Genomic DNA, 14,081 nt, shown 5'->3' with positions numbered 1-14,081 from the left:
GCACACAGGGGTTAATATGAGGGACATGATGGGGTTAACTGTTATTAATGTGAGGCACATGGAGTTACTGAAACTAAATTAATAACCCCAAATGCCTGACATTAATAAGCAGAGTAACTAAAGGAAGGTCCCTGTGTGTCACATTACTGTAGCTTCCTCTCCTCCATACAACAGACATCCTCCATAAGACACAATGAATCCTGGCCACTCATCTGCAGGGTAGATGCTAAATCCTAGTGTGCTAAAGGACCTCTGATGACGTCATGACCATGTGATCGGATTCTGGTGTGGGCGGAACTACTAGGATTTAGACTCAACCTTATCTGCAGATGTTACATACCAGTGGCTACAGGACCTTTGAGGACATCACAGTCACGTGACCTCATGACAAACCAATCACAGAGCAGCAGCACTAAAGGACCTCCCCCTTCCAAGTCCTTCCAGTTTTCTGTGCTCCGTGGACCCTGACTCGTGTATAAGCCGAGGAGAGCTTTATCAGCATGAAAAATGTGCAGGAAAAGTCGGCTTATACTTAAGTATATACAGTAATATTTACCATACCTCTGTTTAAATATGCATACTTTTTACATTTATTTTATTTTTTTTGGTTGTTTGAAAGCTTTTAAATCTACCAACAATTTTTCAAATGCTTTAAAAAAATTCCCAGAGAAATTCAGTTTTGAAAAACTTTCCTGAAAATGTCACCTTCTTATTACAGATTTTGAATTTATGCCTCAAATAAATAAATCTGCCACATACCTCCGACACCTTATGTACATTTTAACCCTTCAACGATCCAATGCATTTTATCCTTAAACCAGTAACATTTTATCCCTCCCTACATTTCAGCTTTTATAACTTATACAATTATATTTCAGTGTAGCTCTACGAGACCTTGTATTTTGTGGGCACATAAGACTTTTTGATTAGATTGTATTACTTTTTATTTGTGTGAGGTGAGATGAACAGAAAACCTCAATTCTGGAACCTGAATGTTACGGTTTATGGCGTTGATCAGGTAGAATAAACTATTATCTTTATTTTACGGGTTATTACAAATGTGCCAATACCAATTGTGTGGGGTTTTTTTTAGTTATTTATTAATAAGGGGGGGGAATACATTTTTACTTTTTATTTCATGTAAAACAACTTAAATGCTGCAGTCAGCCTTGACCACAGCATATAAGGGTTAATTGGACAAATATGGTTTTTGATTGATAATGGGGGGGGGGTTTGATGTGATATGAACAAATGTCCATGTTACGTCCTCCCTTGGGTCATCTGAAATAACAGGGACAGGAGAATAAAAAAAAAATAATTCTCCTCTCCCTGTGCACTGCCAGCTGCACGTGTTCTCCTTCATGATAGATGAAGTGAAAGCTACAAGTATAAAGCCTCGTTCACATCTGCATTTGGATTCCGTCCGGGGGAGTCCGAATGAGGACCCACCGAACGGAATACTGAACGCAACTGCAAGCGGTGTGCCAGTGAATGCACGGACCCCATAGACTATAATGAAGTCCGTGTGCTTGCCGCCAGATCTCCGCAGGGATCATGTGCACAGGAAAGTAGTTCACAATCTACTCTCCTGTCCGCATGATTCGTGCAAGCAGCGCACAGCAAGCACATGGACCCCATTATAGTCTATGGGGTGCGTGTGCTTTTACTGCACAGCACTTGCAATTGCGTTCGGTACGTCCCCATGCAGACTCCCCAAACAGAATACTGAACACAGATGTGAAGGAAGGGTAAGAAGTGATACATAAAAATCTGGGTGGGCTACCATCTTGATTCTGGGCTTTAATACAAGACCAAGATCATGGCTCTAGTTTCTGTAGTTAGAGATGTTTAAAGTGGCTGCTCCTCTGCAGTTGCATTGAATGTATTCTCGGTGTAAACTGTAATATACTTTGCTCAAACCCCAAGCAGGATACGTTCAAAACTGTCAGGGGGTTAAAGACCTAGATATATGAAATCCCAAAAAATCACCCCATTTTTCAACACTGCACCTCTCAGACCATTTAACACTGCATATAGGAAATTTTTAACTTTTGTTTCATTGGAATTAAAGCAAAATGTAAGTGGAAATTAAAAATTTTCAATTTCCTTTAATTTGATCTTTAAGCCCTAAATTTACACATTCACAAGAGGTTAAAGTGGAAAAAAATGCATCCAAAAATTAGTGAGTAAGTTCTCCCAAGTACGAATATATTCACATGTGATCTGGTCTTTGAGCACATGACAAGGTTCAGAACAGAAGTCCTTTGGGCTTTTGGAAGGAATATTTACCGAAAATGTTTTTGGCACCATTACATAATAAATGATCCAGTTTGGAAACTACACCACTCAAGGAATTTATCAAGGGGTACAGTGAGGGGTATAGTGAGGGGTATAGTGTGGGGTATAGTGAGGAGTATAGTGAGGGGTATAGTGAGGGGTATAGCGAGCATTTTGGTGCCACAAGTGTTTCACAGAATTTATTAAATGAAAAATTACATTACATCAGTTTAGCCACAAATTTTACATTTTCACCTGGTGTTCAAAAATACAAAGCACCCAACAGTTTGTTACACAATTTCTCCTGAATTATGACAACACTGCATGTATCCATAAACTGCTATATGGGTACATGGCAGGCTTGGAAGGGAAAGAGTTCTTTTTCTTTTGGAGCGCAGATTTAGCTGGAATTGTTCTCAAGTACCATATTGCATTTTGAGAGTCCCTGAGATACCAGAACTGTGGAAATCCCCCAAAAAACTGACCTCATTTTGTAAACTGCACTCCTGAAGGAATTTATCAAGGGGTATATTGGGGAATATGCAAATCTGTTTTCCAGGATGTAATTAGGAAAACAATGCCTCAGCTTGCTGCTTCTAGGACAGCCCCCTTACCCCTCGTTCACATCTGCGGTTGGTAATCCGTTTGGGGACCCCCTGATTGGACTACCAAACGCATTTGCAAGCGCTGTGCAGTAAAAGAACACGGACCCCATACACTATAGTGGGGTCTGTGTGCTTGCCGCGCGACCTCCGCACTAAACATGTGGAGAGGAAAGTAGATTGTGATCTAGCGGCAAGCCCACGGACCCCATTATCGTCTATGGGGTCTGTGTGCTTTTACTGCACTCCACTTGCAAATGCGTTTGGTATTCTGTTTGGGGGGTCCCCATGTGGACTCCGCCGAACGGAATAACAAACGCAGATGTGAACAAACCCTTAAACATCAGGCATAGCTTTTTCAGACAGCCTAATACCATGGTGCAGGATTATTGCCAAACTAGTATATCTTTTCCAAAAGGAACAGACTCCCAGCTGTGAACAGCGCTGTTTTGATCTGGTTGGATCTCATCATCACATCGTAGGGAAACTAGTTTGGCTAGGTGAGAGACTATAGACCAGGGTCAGGGACTAAGAGAACTCCTTAAGGAGAGTGCCATTAAGATCACCTTTGCAGGCATATGGAGACTTACAAGCCATTGATGCTTCACTGCGGGATTCTGGGGAATATGCAAATCTGTTTTCCAGAATGTAATTAGGAAAACAATTCCTCTGCTTGTTGTCTCTAGGACAGCCGCCTTAAACATCAGGTATGGCTTGTAAGTCTCCATACGCCTGCAAAGATAGAGCTAGCTCGCTTTTTTTTCCGCGAGTGGGAAAAAACTTCTAGCGGAAAAAAAAGTGAACAGCTCCTATTGAGGTCAATGGGAGGCGTTTTTTTGAGCCGGATTCTTAGGTGGATTCCACGTCAAAATCTGGACCAAAAAACCCTTTGTGAACTCAGCTTTAGACTCCTGGAATAGTTTTCAGGTGCCATGCCTCATTTCTAGACCCCTAAAACACCAGTACAATGGAAACCCCCCTTAAAGTGACTCCACTTTGGAAACTAAGCTCCTCAAGGAATTTAACAAGGGGTTTGACCTCACATATGTTTCACAAAATGTAGTAATATTGGATTGGCAAAATAAATTTTACAATAATAAAAATACTTTCCAATAACTTCTCACTTTGGTCTCAAATTTTTCATTTTTGAAAGGGGTCAAAGGAGAAAAAGCACCCAGAGCTTGCTGCACATGTATGGACATAGCCTGAAGTGGATGAAAACTGCTGCCTGGGTACACAGCATTGCACAGTAAGTGAGGGGTGCCATTAAAGGGATGCTAGCATTAGAATCTCTATTTTAACTAATAACACATCGGAATAACCTTAAGAAAGGCGATACTTCTCTTACCTTTCTTATTGTGATCCCTGCCGCTGTTCCTGAGAAATTTCTTCCATATGTAAATGAGTTTTCAGACACAAAAATTAGAAAGTTATGGCTTTTGGAAGGCAAGGAGTAAAAAACGAAAGCACAAAAATGAAAAATGTTTGCAACTACTAAGGGTTAATGTAGTAAAAATTGTTTTTGGTGGTTTTACGGCTGGTTCACACTAGAGCTTGTGTTCCGTCCGGGAACGTGAAAGTTTTTTTGTCCTATTATATATTATATGTCTTTATATACTATTTGAATAAAGATGAATGATTGATATTTTAACATGTTTATACAGTACATGGGATGCGAATACATGACACAAAGGCCACTTCAGTACAGAGATCCATACTTTCTCAGGATCCTGAATGTAAAATGATCGGCACACTGAGGATATTAAAGGGGTTTTCCAGTCAGATAAAATTCATGGCCTATCCTCAGTATATGAATCAGCTGTTTGTAGCGGCTGCAGCCTCACACTTGCAAATGCTGTCAATGTTGTAGTGGATGTGCACAGTGTTACAGAAACTACAGTGGAGGTAAATGGGGCACTGAATTACCACTTACCTCCACTATAGACTATGATGGCATTTTGCAAATGTGATCACGGAAGGGGTTCCTGTGCTGAGGCCCCCTCATAGAGCTATTGTCTGAGGATAGGCCATCACTGGAAAACTCCTTTAAACACTTCCGGACCACGAATTGGGTTTTTACATCCATATAGTGGCTTCCTTGTTCTGCAAAGATGTACTGGTACGTCCAAGCAGTTTTTAGCGCTTTGTTCTGAAAAAGGGATTCTATCATTAGAATCCTTTTTCAGGTAATATCACATGGGAATAGTCTTAAGAAAGGCTATTCGCTCCCTACCTTTATATTTCTGCTCCGCGCCTCCGTTCCATTGACATACCAGTTTTTCCCGGTATGCAAATGAGTCTCCAGACAGCACAAGGAGCATCCCCTGTGCTGCCTAAAGGAAACAGCGTTTTCTTCTTCAGCCGCACCTCTCGGCTGTGTCCTTCATGTAGGCTTCTTCCAGTGAGCCTGCAATTGGAATCACGATCGGCTCTGCCATCAAGCTTTGCGCATATGTCAGTGGCGTAACTATTGTAGATGCAGCGGAGGCGGCTGCCACAGGGCCCGGGCCATTAGGGGGCCCGGTGACAGCCGCTACCGCTGCAGGGTTTTTTTGTTTTTTTTTCAATAGTCCGTTACGGGCCCTATTCACTTGCTGATCCTGGCTGGGCCGGGATCGATAAGTGAACCGCGGGCCCCACAAACACTATCATTATACTCGGGGGTCTTTGCAGACCCCCGAGTATAATGATCGGCGGACCGGAGAGGTAAGGGAACATAACAAACAGTTACATAGTTACATAGTTACATAGTACATAGTAGATGAGGTTGGATAAAGACATGAGTCCATCAAGTCCAACCTATAACCCTACAATCCCCTACAGTGTTGATCCAGGGGAAGGCAAAAAACCCCATGAGGCTCATGCCAATTGCCCTATTTCAGGGGAAAAAATTCCTTCCCGACTCCAAATCTGGCAGTCAGTATAAAACCCTGGATCAATGTGTCCTTAAAATCTAGAGACCATAACCCATTATATTTTTCTCTTCAAGAAAGGCATCCAGGCCCACTTTGAACTTGTTACTTACCTCTCCACGATCCTGTCAGGCCTCCGTCATTCGTGTCTGACGTCTCTGACGCCACATGACCCAGGCCTGCTTCCCGAGTCATGTGACGTCCGACGTCATTAAAGCAGGACAAGAGCGGCGGCCGACAGGAACAGGTAAGCAACTGTTTCTGATGTTTTTATTCCCCCGGGTCTCTGATTATTATACTCTGGGGTCTTTTCAGACCCCAGAGTATAATAATTGTTTATAGGTGTCCACAGTGGGACATATGGGGACACTATGGGGGATAATACTGTGTGCATTGGACACTATAGGGGTTAATACTGTGTGTGCAGGGGACACTATTGGGGTTAATAATACTGTGTGCAGGGGACACTATTGGGGATAATACTGTGTGCAGGGGACACTATTGGGGTTAATTCTGTGTGCACTGGACACTATAGGGGTTAATACTGTGTGTGCAGGGGACACTATTGGGGTTAATACTGTGTGCAGGGGACACTATTGGGGTTAATACTGTGTGTGCAGGGGACACTATTGGGAAAATACTGTGTGCAGGGGCCACTATGGTGGATAATACTGTGTGTAGGGGACACTATTGGGGTTAATACTGTGTGCAGGGGACACTATCGGGATAATACTGTGTGTGCAGGGGCCACTATGGTGGATAATACTGTGTGCAGGGGACACTATTGGGGTTAATACTGTGTGTGCAGGGGACACTATTGGGGATAATACTGTGTGTGCAGGGGACACTATTGGGGATAATACTGTGTGCAGGGGCCACTAATGGACATAATACTGTGTGCAGGGCTTACTAAGGGACATAATAGAGTGCGGAGGAGGGGGTCGGTCGAGGTCTTCAGCGTCGGTTTGGGGGGGGGGGCCATGTCAAAAGTTCGCCACGGGGCCCCGCCATTCCTAGTTATGCCACTGGCGTATGTCATCAGACTGTGCATGTCTGTTCAGCCATTTTACTGTGGCTACTCACAGGCAGAGTACGCTCGTGTAAGCGGCCACAGTAAAATGTCCAAACAGATTTGCACAGTCGGCTCTGCCCAAAGCCCAAGCCGATTTCAAATGCGTGAAATTTAGATTCTGAACGCAAGCTCACCAGAAGAAGACTACACGAAGGACGTGGCGCAGAGGCGTGGCTGTAGAAGATGGAGACGTCGCAGGAGAGTTTTCAGGTTGCCCTGTGCTGTCTGGAGACTTAACTTTGCATAACAGAAAAAACGGCATATTAATGGAACAGCTTTGCGGAACAGAAGTATAAAAGTAGGGAACGAATGGCCTTTCTTAAGACTATTCCGATGTGATATTACCTGAAAAAGGGATAATGATAGAATCCCTTTAAAATAAAAGAAAAAGAAAAGTGAAAAACAGACACGTCTTCCATCCTCTTTTCTTTATATTTTCCCGGATATATAAAATATTAATACACATGCAAAAATAAAAACAACATAAAAATAAAGCCCTATGCGTCACCAAAAAATAACCCAAATGATAAAAATATTATAGCCCTCAAAACGGAACATGTCTCTCGTCCTGGACCAGAAATTGGCCCAGTACTGAAGTGGTTAAAATACAAGTAACCTTTTATTTATTTTCATAAAGAAACAGTGCAGGTGAGGGAAACAAACCATGTAATATACACGCACCAGCAAAAGGGTAACAATGTTTAGAAGTTGTGACTTTCAGGCTCCATATCTCACCATCCACTACAGCATCGAACCTGAGACTATCATCATTTCATAGCTAATCATATACTAAATAGCTGCAAGTCAAATTTATGTATGAGATAGCCAAGATGGTTGTCTATATAATGATGGTTGTCTCACGTTGAAAGCTGTAGTGAATGGAGAGATATGGAGCCTGAAAGTCAAAAGTTCCAAACATTGTTACCCTTTTGCTCAGTGTATTTCACCAAAAATAATCTCAGTATCTGATTGGTGGGGATTCTAGACCCCACCTCACCTGGACCCCACACTGATCAGTTGACAGGCTGATTTGCTCCCATTGAAGTAATAGATTCAGAGCTTCAGTACAGCAACACCTCCACTATAGAGTGGAAAAAGTTGCAGCTCTGCATGTATTACTTGAACAGGACCAAAGCTGCTTCCAGTGCCTGGAGACCATTGACTTAGCTGATCAGTGCGGGGGTCAGGTGTTGCTGACTGGTCAAATACTGATGGCCTATCTTGTGGATAGGTCACATTATAAAAAATACTGTTATACTGCTGTGGCTGGGAACCCCTTTAGCTAAATCTCCTTTACTTCTTATCTTTGTGATTCTGTCCTGTACGTCATACACAAGCAGATCAGTTTACAATGAAATTTATGGAGAGGCGAGAAGGAGTAGAAGAGAGACAGAGCTATAAGGCTGTAGTGCAGATGTCTCTCTTTCTCAAGGAGTTTTACCCCCCACCGACTGTAGACTTCTATGTGATCAGACTTCGATTAGATCAGTGGCAGAAGTAGGCAAATAAGTGAAGAAACAGACCATCTTGTTTAATAATGTATATTGGAGTATATAAGTGCTCTGTTACCTTCTCCTGCCCTATGGATTTATGAAAAATTCAAAAAATAAAGTTTAGTTACACTTTAAGTTTTAAAGACATTTATCTAGTGAAGTCATAATCACTTTTATGTACCATGATAGAAATGCACAAGAAAGTGGGACTAAATCTCACCTCTATGTAGCAAAAAAAAAGCGCCTATATGTGGTTTAATCCAACAGACAAATACCAGTTTATTGACCCCTTTATTGTGCCCAGGTTTAATTCTGGGAATGTGTTTGTAGGGTTTCATGAATTATGATGTAGTTTGATGTTTTGTCACTAGATGGCAGCAATGTGGTGTGGCTACTGCCAGATTAGAGAAAACGACCGTGCTTGTGTGTAGGAAGGAACAAATCCAATATGTTACTAGTAGTTGTGTGCAAATACACCACGCCTACATATGGTCCTGATATAAAAGTGCAACAGGTCGGGTTCAGTGTATTTAGGAAGTGTAATGGATAAACAAAGACATTAGTGATCATGGAAAATATACCCAGAGGCGGAACCTGAAGCTTCGTAGCCCCAAGGCAAAATCTGTAAATGAGCCGCTACCTAACCTGTGCCATTTACTATAGTGGTATATTTTAAGGCCCTCTGCACCCCCTATAGCGACGCCCTGAGCACATCTGTCAGCTCATGTGAGGAGAATGGGGAAATCAAATATAATTTACAGGTGACTGTAGGAAGATTATACTGTGTGGGGGCACATGAAAAAATGAATGAGAATGGGCGGAATCAACATAAAAGTGGGCGGAGCTAATTTTGCTGTGGCGCACACACGCGCCACATATTTTGTCCCTTTTTCGGATCTTCAAAAGTTGTGAGGTATGTATATATATTACCTATGATCCCGTCATCACACCCACAATGAATCAGACTCCCTAAACAAATACAGACCACAACCCCGACACCCTAAAATACAAATCGCAGACCAGGTCCCCTAAAGAAATGCAGACTCCTATTGTGTACGGATCCCAGACTTGATCTCCCATTTATACAGACCCCAGACCAGACATACAGATACTCATCTCTCCTCATCCCTGCATCACTCTTCAGTCCTGGGCACTGCTGGGGTCAAGACGTTTTTGTGAAGGGTTGAGTATAATTTTTTGTAATGCAGCGCCAGGGAGATTCCACCCTGGGAGAAATGCAGTTTTTCCAGCAGTCTCCAGAGCTTTCCTGCAGACTTGGCAAGTACAATAAGGTGATAAAGTTACAGTTTTGCAGACAGATCAATGTAGCTCTGTAATATAGACGTTTAATCTCTCTTGTGTTAGAATAAGGGCATTTCTCATGCTGAAAGTATACAGTAGGCAAGTGTCAGAACACACTGAGACATCTTATATATTCACTGTACAATCAAGTGGATATATTGGAGTGCAGCATGGGCAAGGGCCCAGAACAGAGGGGACCAACTACATCATAGTACTGCATCAGGTTATAGGTTGCAGCAGGGGGTGGAGCTTAGTGCAGCTAGTGGGTGGGCTTAATGGTTAGGGGCGTGGCTTTGTTTGTGGCAGATAAGATCTTTAATGGAATATTCCCTCATTAGATATTTACAGCCTATCCACTAAATATGCCACAAATTAAATGTGAGTCCCACCTGTTAGACCTCCACTCACTCCCTCTACCTATTGAGGTGGTCACTGGCCGCCATATCCAGACAGAGAACGAGTGGAGAAGTGATGTATGACTACAGAAGTCACAGGGACAGTTGAGCGTGTTCTGGAGATACAGTAAGGGTGCAATTTAAAGAGGACCTTTCACCACTTTTGGGCACATGCAGTGTTATATACTGCTGGAAAGCTGACAGTGCGCTGAATTCAGCGCACTGTCGGCTTTCCCGATCTGTGCCCGGTGTAAAGAGCTTACGGTCCGGTACCGTAGCTCTTCTATGGTCAGAAGGGCGTTTCTGACCATTATCCAGGAACGTCCTTCTGCCTCGCGGCGCCAATCGCGCTGTGCTGTGGAGCGGGGAGGAACGCCCCCTCCCTCTGCTCACACAGCTCGTCCATAGACGAGTATTATCAGGAGAGGGAGGGGGCGTTCCTCCCCGCTCCACAGCACAGCGGGATTGGCGCCGCGAGGCAGAAGGACGTCTCTGGCTAATGGTCAGAAACGCCCTTCTGACCATAGAGCACTACGGTACCGGCACCGTAAGCTCTTTACACCAGGCACAGATCGGGAAAGCCGACAGTGTGCTGAATTCAGCGCACTGTCAGCTTTCCAGCAGTATATAAAACTGCATGTGCCCAAAAGTGGTGAAAGGTCCTCTTTAAGTTGTACTTTGTAATATCACCGTTTAGTATCCCATATTATATATTGTGAGGACTAAAAAATGATTAATTGTTTGAAATTGGAAAAAAAGAATGCAATTTTGTAAATCTGACCCACTCAAGAAAATTGATCATGGGGGCGAATTTTAAAGCCAGTTTTGTTGACGTCTGCAATGGTATAATTTGCAACAAATTTACCATATGTTGCACAATGTCTAATAACTTTGTATAGGTGCAGTCTGTGGCAGCAGGACAAGGCAAGCTGCATAGACTACATCAGGGATCAGCTATTGTGTAACTACACTTCCCAGCATGCACACTTGCTTGGCTGTTCTCAGAACTCCCACAGAAGTGACTGGAGCATGCTGGGAGTTGTAGTTTCACAAAAGTTGGAGTGCCAGAGTTGCTGATCCCTGAAATACACTCACTTTCATATAACCCATCCTGGTGAGTTCCTCAACTCTGATTTAGGAGCCACTGTAAGGTTGTGCCATATGCTTACAATGAAGATGTCTTTCTTGATCTTAGTCTTTCTTGGGGCCCTTCTTCCAAATTGTACACCAGGAGGCTTATTACCTAAGTTTCTCCCCAAGACATACTACTCTGCACCCCGGATTCCTTAAAGCAGGCAGTGCGCTATCAGAGAGGCCGAGCTTACTTCTTCTGGCCTCCAAATTGTATTTTTTGGGGTTAATTGATGATTGCAACAACTTTTGTGCATTAAAGGGGATATTCCAGGACTTTAACACTGATGACCTATCCTTAGGACAGGTCATCAAAATCACATTAATTGCATCAGCACCCGTGCTGATCAGATCTGCAGGATCCATGGTGAAAAACAGCTAGTAAAGCTGTATGGTGACTGATAAAGTATTACAAGCTCAGCCCTGTTCACTTGCACTTATCAGACATACATGTGATACTCTGACGGTTTTATATACACCAGATTTATTATGACATCTGCACCTTTTAATAAATTTGGCACAATTCACTCCAACTATCTCCTTTACTTAGACTGGCTTATGATATACTAGTCTTAGTCTTGGGCGTAGATCGAAGTATCCCGTCTCACCATCAGAGACGGGAGAACTGCGGTTATAACCGCATTCATCTACCTACATTATAGGGTTTTTGTTTCTTAACTCCTCCTGATGAACCAGCTCGCAATAGAAATATGGGGAAACGCGTAGAGGAGACGCGAGAACTTTCATCTAAAAAGGCTATAACTGGCAGGTAGCAAGTACGGGTAGCCACTCTAAATCGGAGAGGACTGAAAATATAGCCTGCCAGTTTGTAGGAGCTCATGATATGCCCGAGCCCCTGCTTTCTTTAGCCCTATAACTGGGACTCCTTATATACTTTCTAATAGAGGAGCTCAGAAGAAAGATATAGAGGTGCAAACATTCCCCTAAAAATGAAAGGGGTTAATGTTTTAATTGTGGGAAGGTGTTGTTACTGAGCCTAGTCAACCAGTTGGTTATAATAGTGACCACAGGCATATTGTAGTACCCACCCTTTCACACACTAAAATAAAAAGAGGACTCAATTTTTAAAGGAAACCTTTTATCTTTAACAGTAACAAATTAAAAGTTATGTTTTAATTACTCCTGCAGTGAAAGTAGTCTTAGTATATGTGGGCCACTGTCTGGTAAAGTGGTCTTTGCTGAGTGGGGCCCCCTCCAAGTTTTGTTATGGGGCCTTGTGGATATGAAGCCTCTTTAGTCTGTTCCCTATTATTATACAAGACCCCCAGTCTCTCCTGTGCTCAGTCTTTCTTGTGGACTCTTCAGTCTTCTTTCAGGTAGAATGTTGTGTATAGATGTGAGGACACTTATAATGTTATTGCCCCCCATCAGGGAGACTGAACCCCATAAAACATGTAATGTAACCTGGGACGGGAGATGACATTATGGTATCACAATGACTAGTTATGAGTGATCTGCTCACTGTATATGGCGCCCCCCTATAGTCCCCTGTGCTGCAGCAGCAGCCGCTATATACTGTATATACTGTATATATACAGTACAGACCAAAAGTTTGGACACACCTTTCCTGCGGCTGTGCACATGGAACATTGCACACAGTGTTCAGCCGGGATGCCTTATTTTCGGGGGGTGTCTTATATTAGGCAATTTAAAAAAAAAAACATGCCTTACTTTCGGGGGGTGACCTACTTTTGGGGAAACACAGTACCTATTTGGACATGCTTCCTGAATGCCAATAACATAAATGTCTTTGGCAAAGTCATCTAATGGTAAATCCAAATTCTTCAGATTCTGCAAGAACTCATGCTCAGAACAGACATACAGTATATTGATAATGTAGACATTCTGTATAAGATCCAGGTCATTTTATTTGCTCAATTCAGAATTTAGTCTTCATTTCCAGAAAGTGAGAAATGGATAGTAGGTACAAGACAATACTCAAGCGGACGATGGCCGGGGCTTCAGACTTTGGATCAGAGAAGTGGCTTTCTTGTGACATATATCATTGGTTTGCACTGTCTGCTAATACACTGAATGTCCCAAATGACTTTAGCAAATAATAAACCTGACTTTATATTATTAAAATGCAAACTAAGGAGATACGGGTACTGGCCCAGTTTACCCAACTACAGCCCACCCATAACATCTTGGCTCCGTTTTTTTCAAACGACATGGAGGAAATGGCCGCAACACGTGGGGAAAAGTCTAAATCATTCATTAGTCTTGATGACAAATGATGCCAAAGGTCAAGAACATCCCCAGGCAGTTGTCTTATTCTCAGAAGGGTGAACTGGGTGGACTGAAACTATTCTGGAAGACCCATAGATGCCTGTATCAGCAGAGTTCCAATACACCGCTAAATCCATAATTATAGACCCATAGTAGGTGTCAGCCAAGGTCAATACCAAGAAAATCTGTTTATTATTAGAGATGAGCGAACGGTAAAATGTTCGAGATTCGATATTCGTTTTGAATTTCCGCTCAATATTCGACTATTCGATTGAAAATCGAACCCCATTATAGTCTATGGGAGAAAATGCTTCGCTACAGGGGATCTAACACGCTCAGCTGGACTATTACACTAAGGAATAGCCAAGCTGAGCGTGTTAGTAGTACTAAGGAATAGCCAAGCTGAGCTAGTCGTGTTAGTACAGGAGGAGTAGCTGGAGGGATGGTTGGGTGTAGTGCAGAGCTCTTTCATCTCCGGTGTCTGGAGTAGCCAGGCTAACCGCACGGGCACTGCTATATCTCGCTGTAAGAATGCATTGACCAGCGTTGATTGGCCAGTGTACGGGCATTCGGCCAATCAACGCTGGTCAATGCATTCCTATGGGAAAAAGTCAGCCCGCGCATATCGCAAGCTGACAGGGATCCCG

The sequence above is a fragment of the Leptodactylus fuscus genome, chromosome 9 (assembly GCF_031893055.1).
Source record: "Leptodactylus fuscus isolate aLepFus1 chromosome 9, aLepFus1.hap2, whole genome shotgun sequence".
Lineage (NCBI taxonomy): Eukaryota > Metazoa > Chordata > Amphibia > Anura > Leptodactylidae > Leptodactylus > Leptodactylus fuscus.
This window is presented reverse-complemented; position numbering follows the sequence as displayed.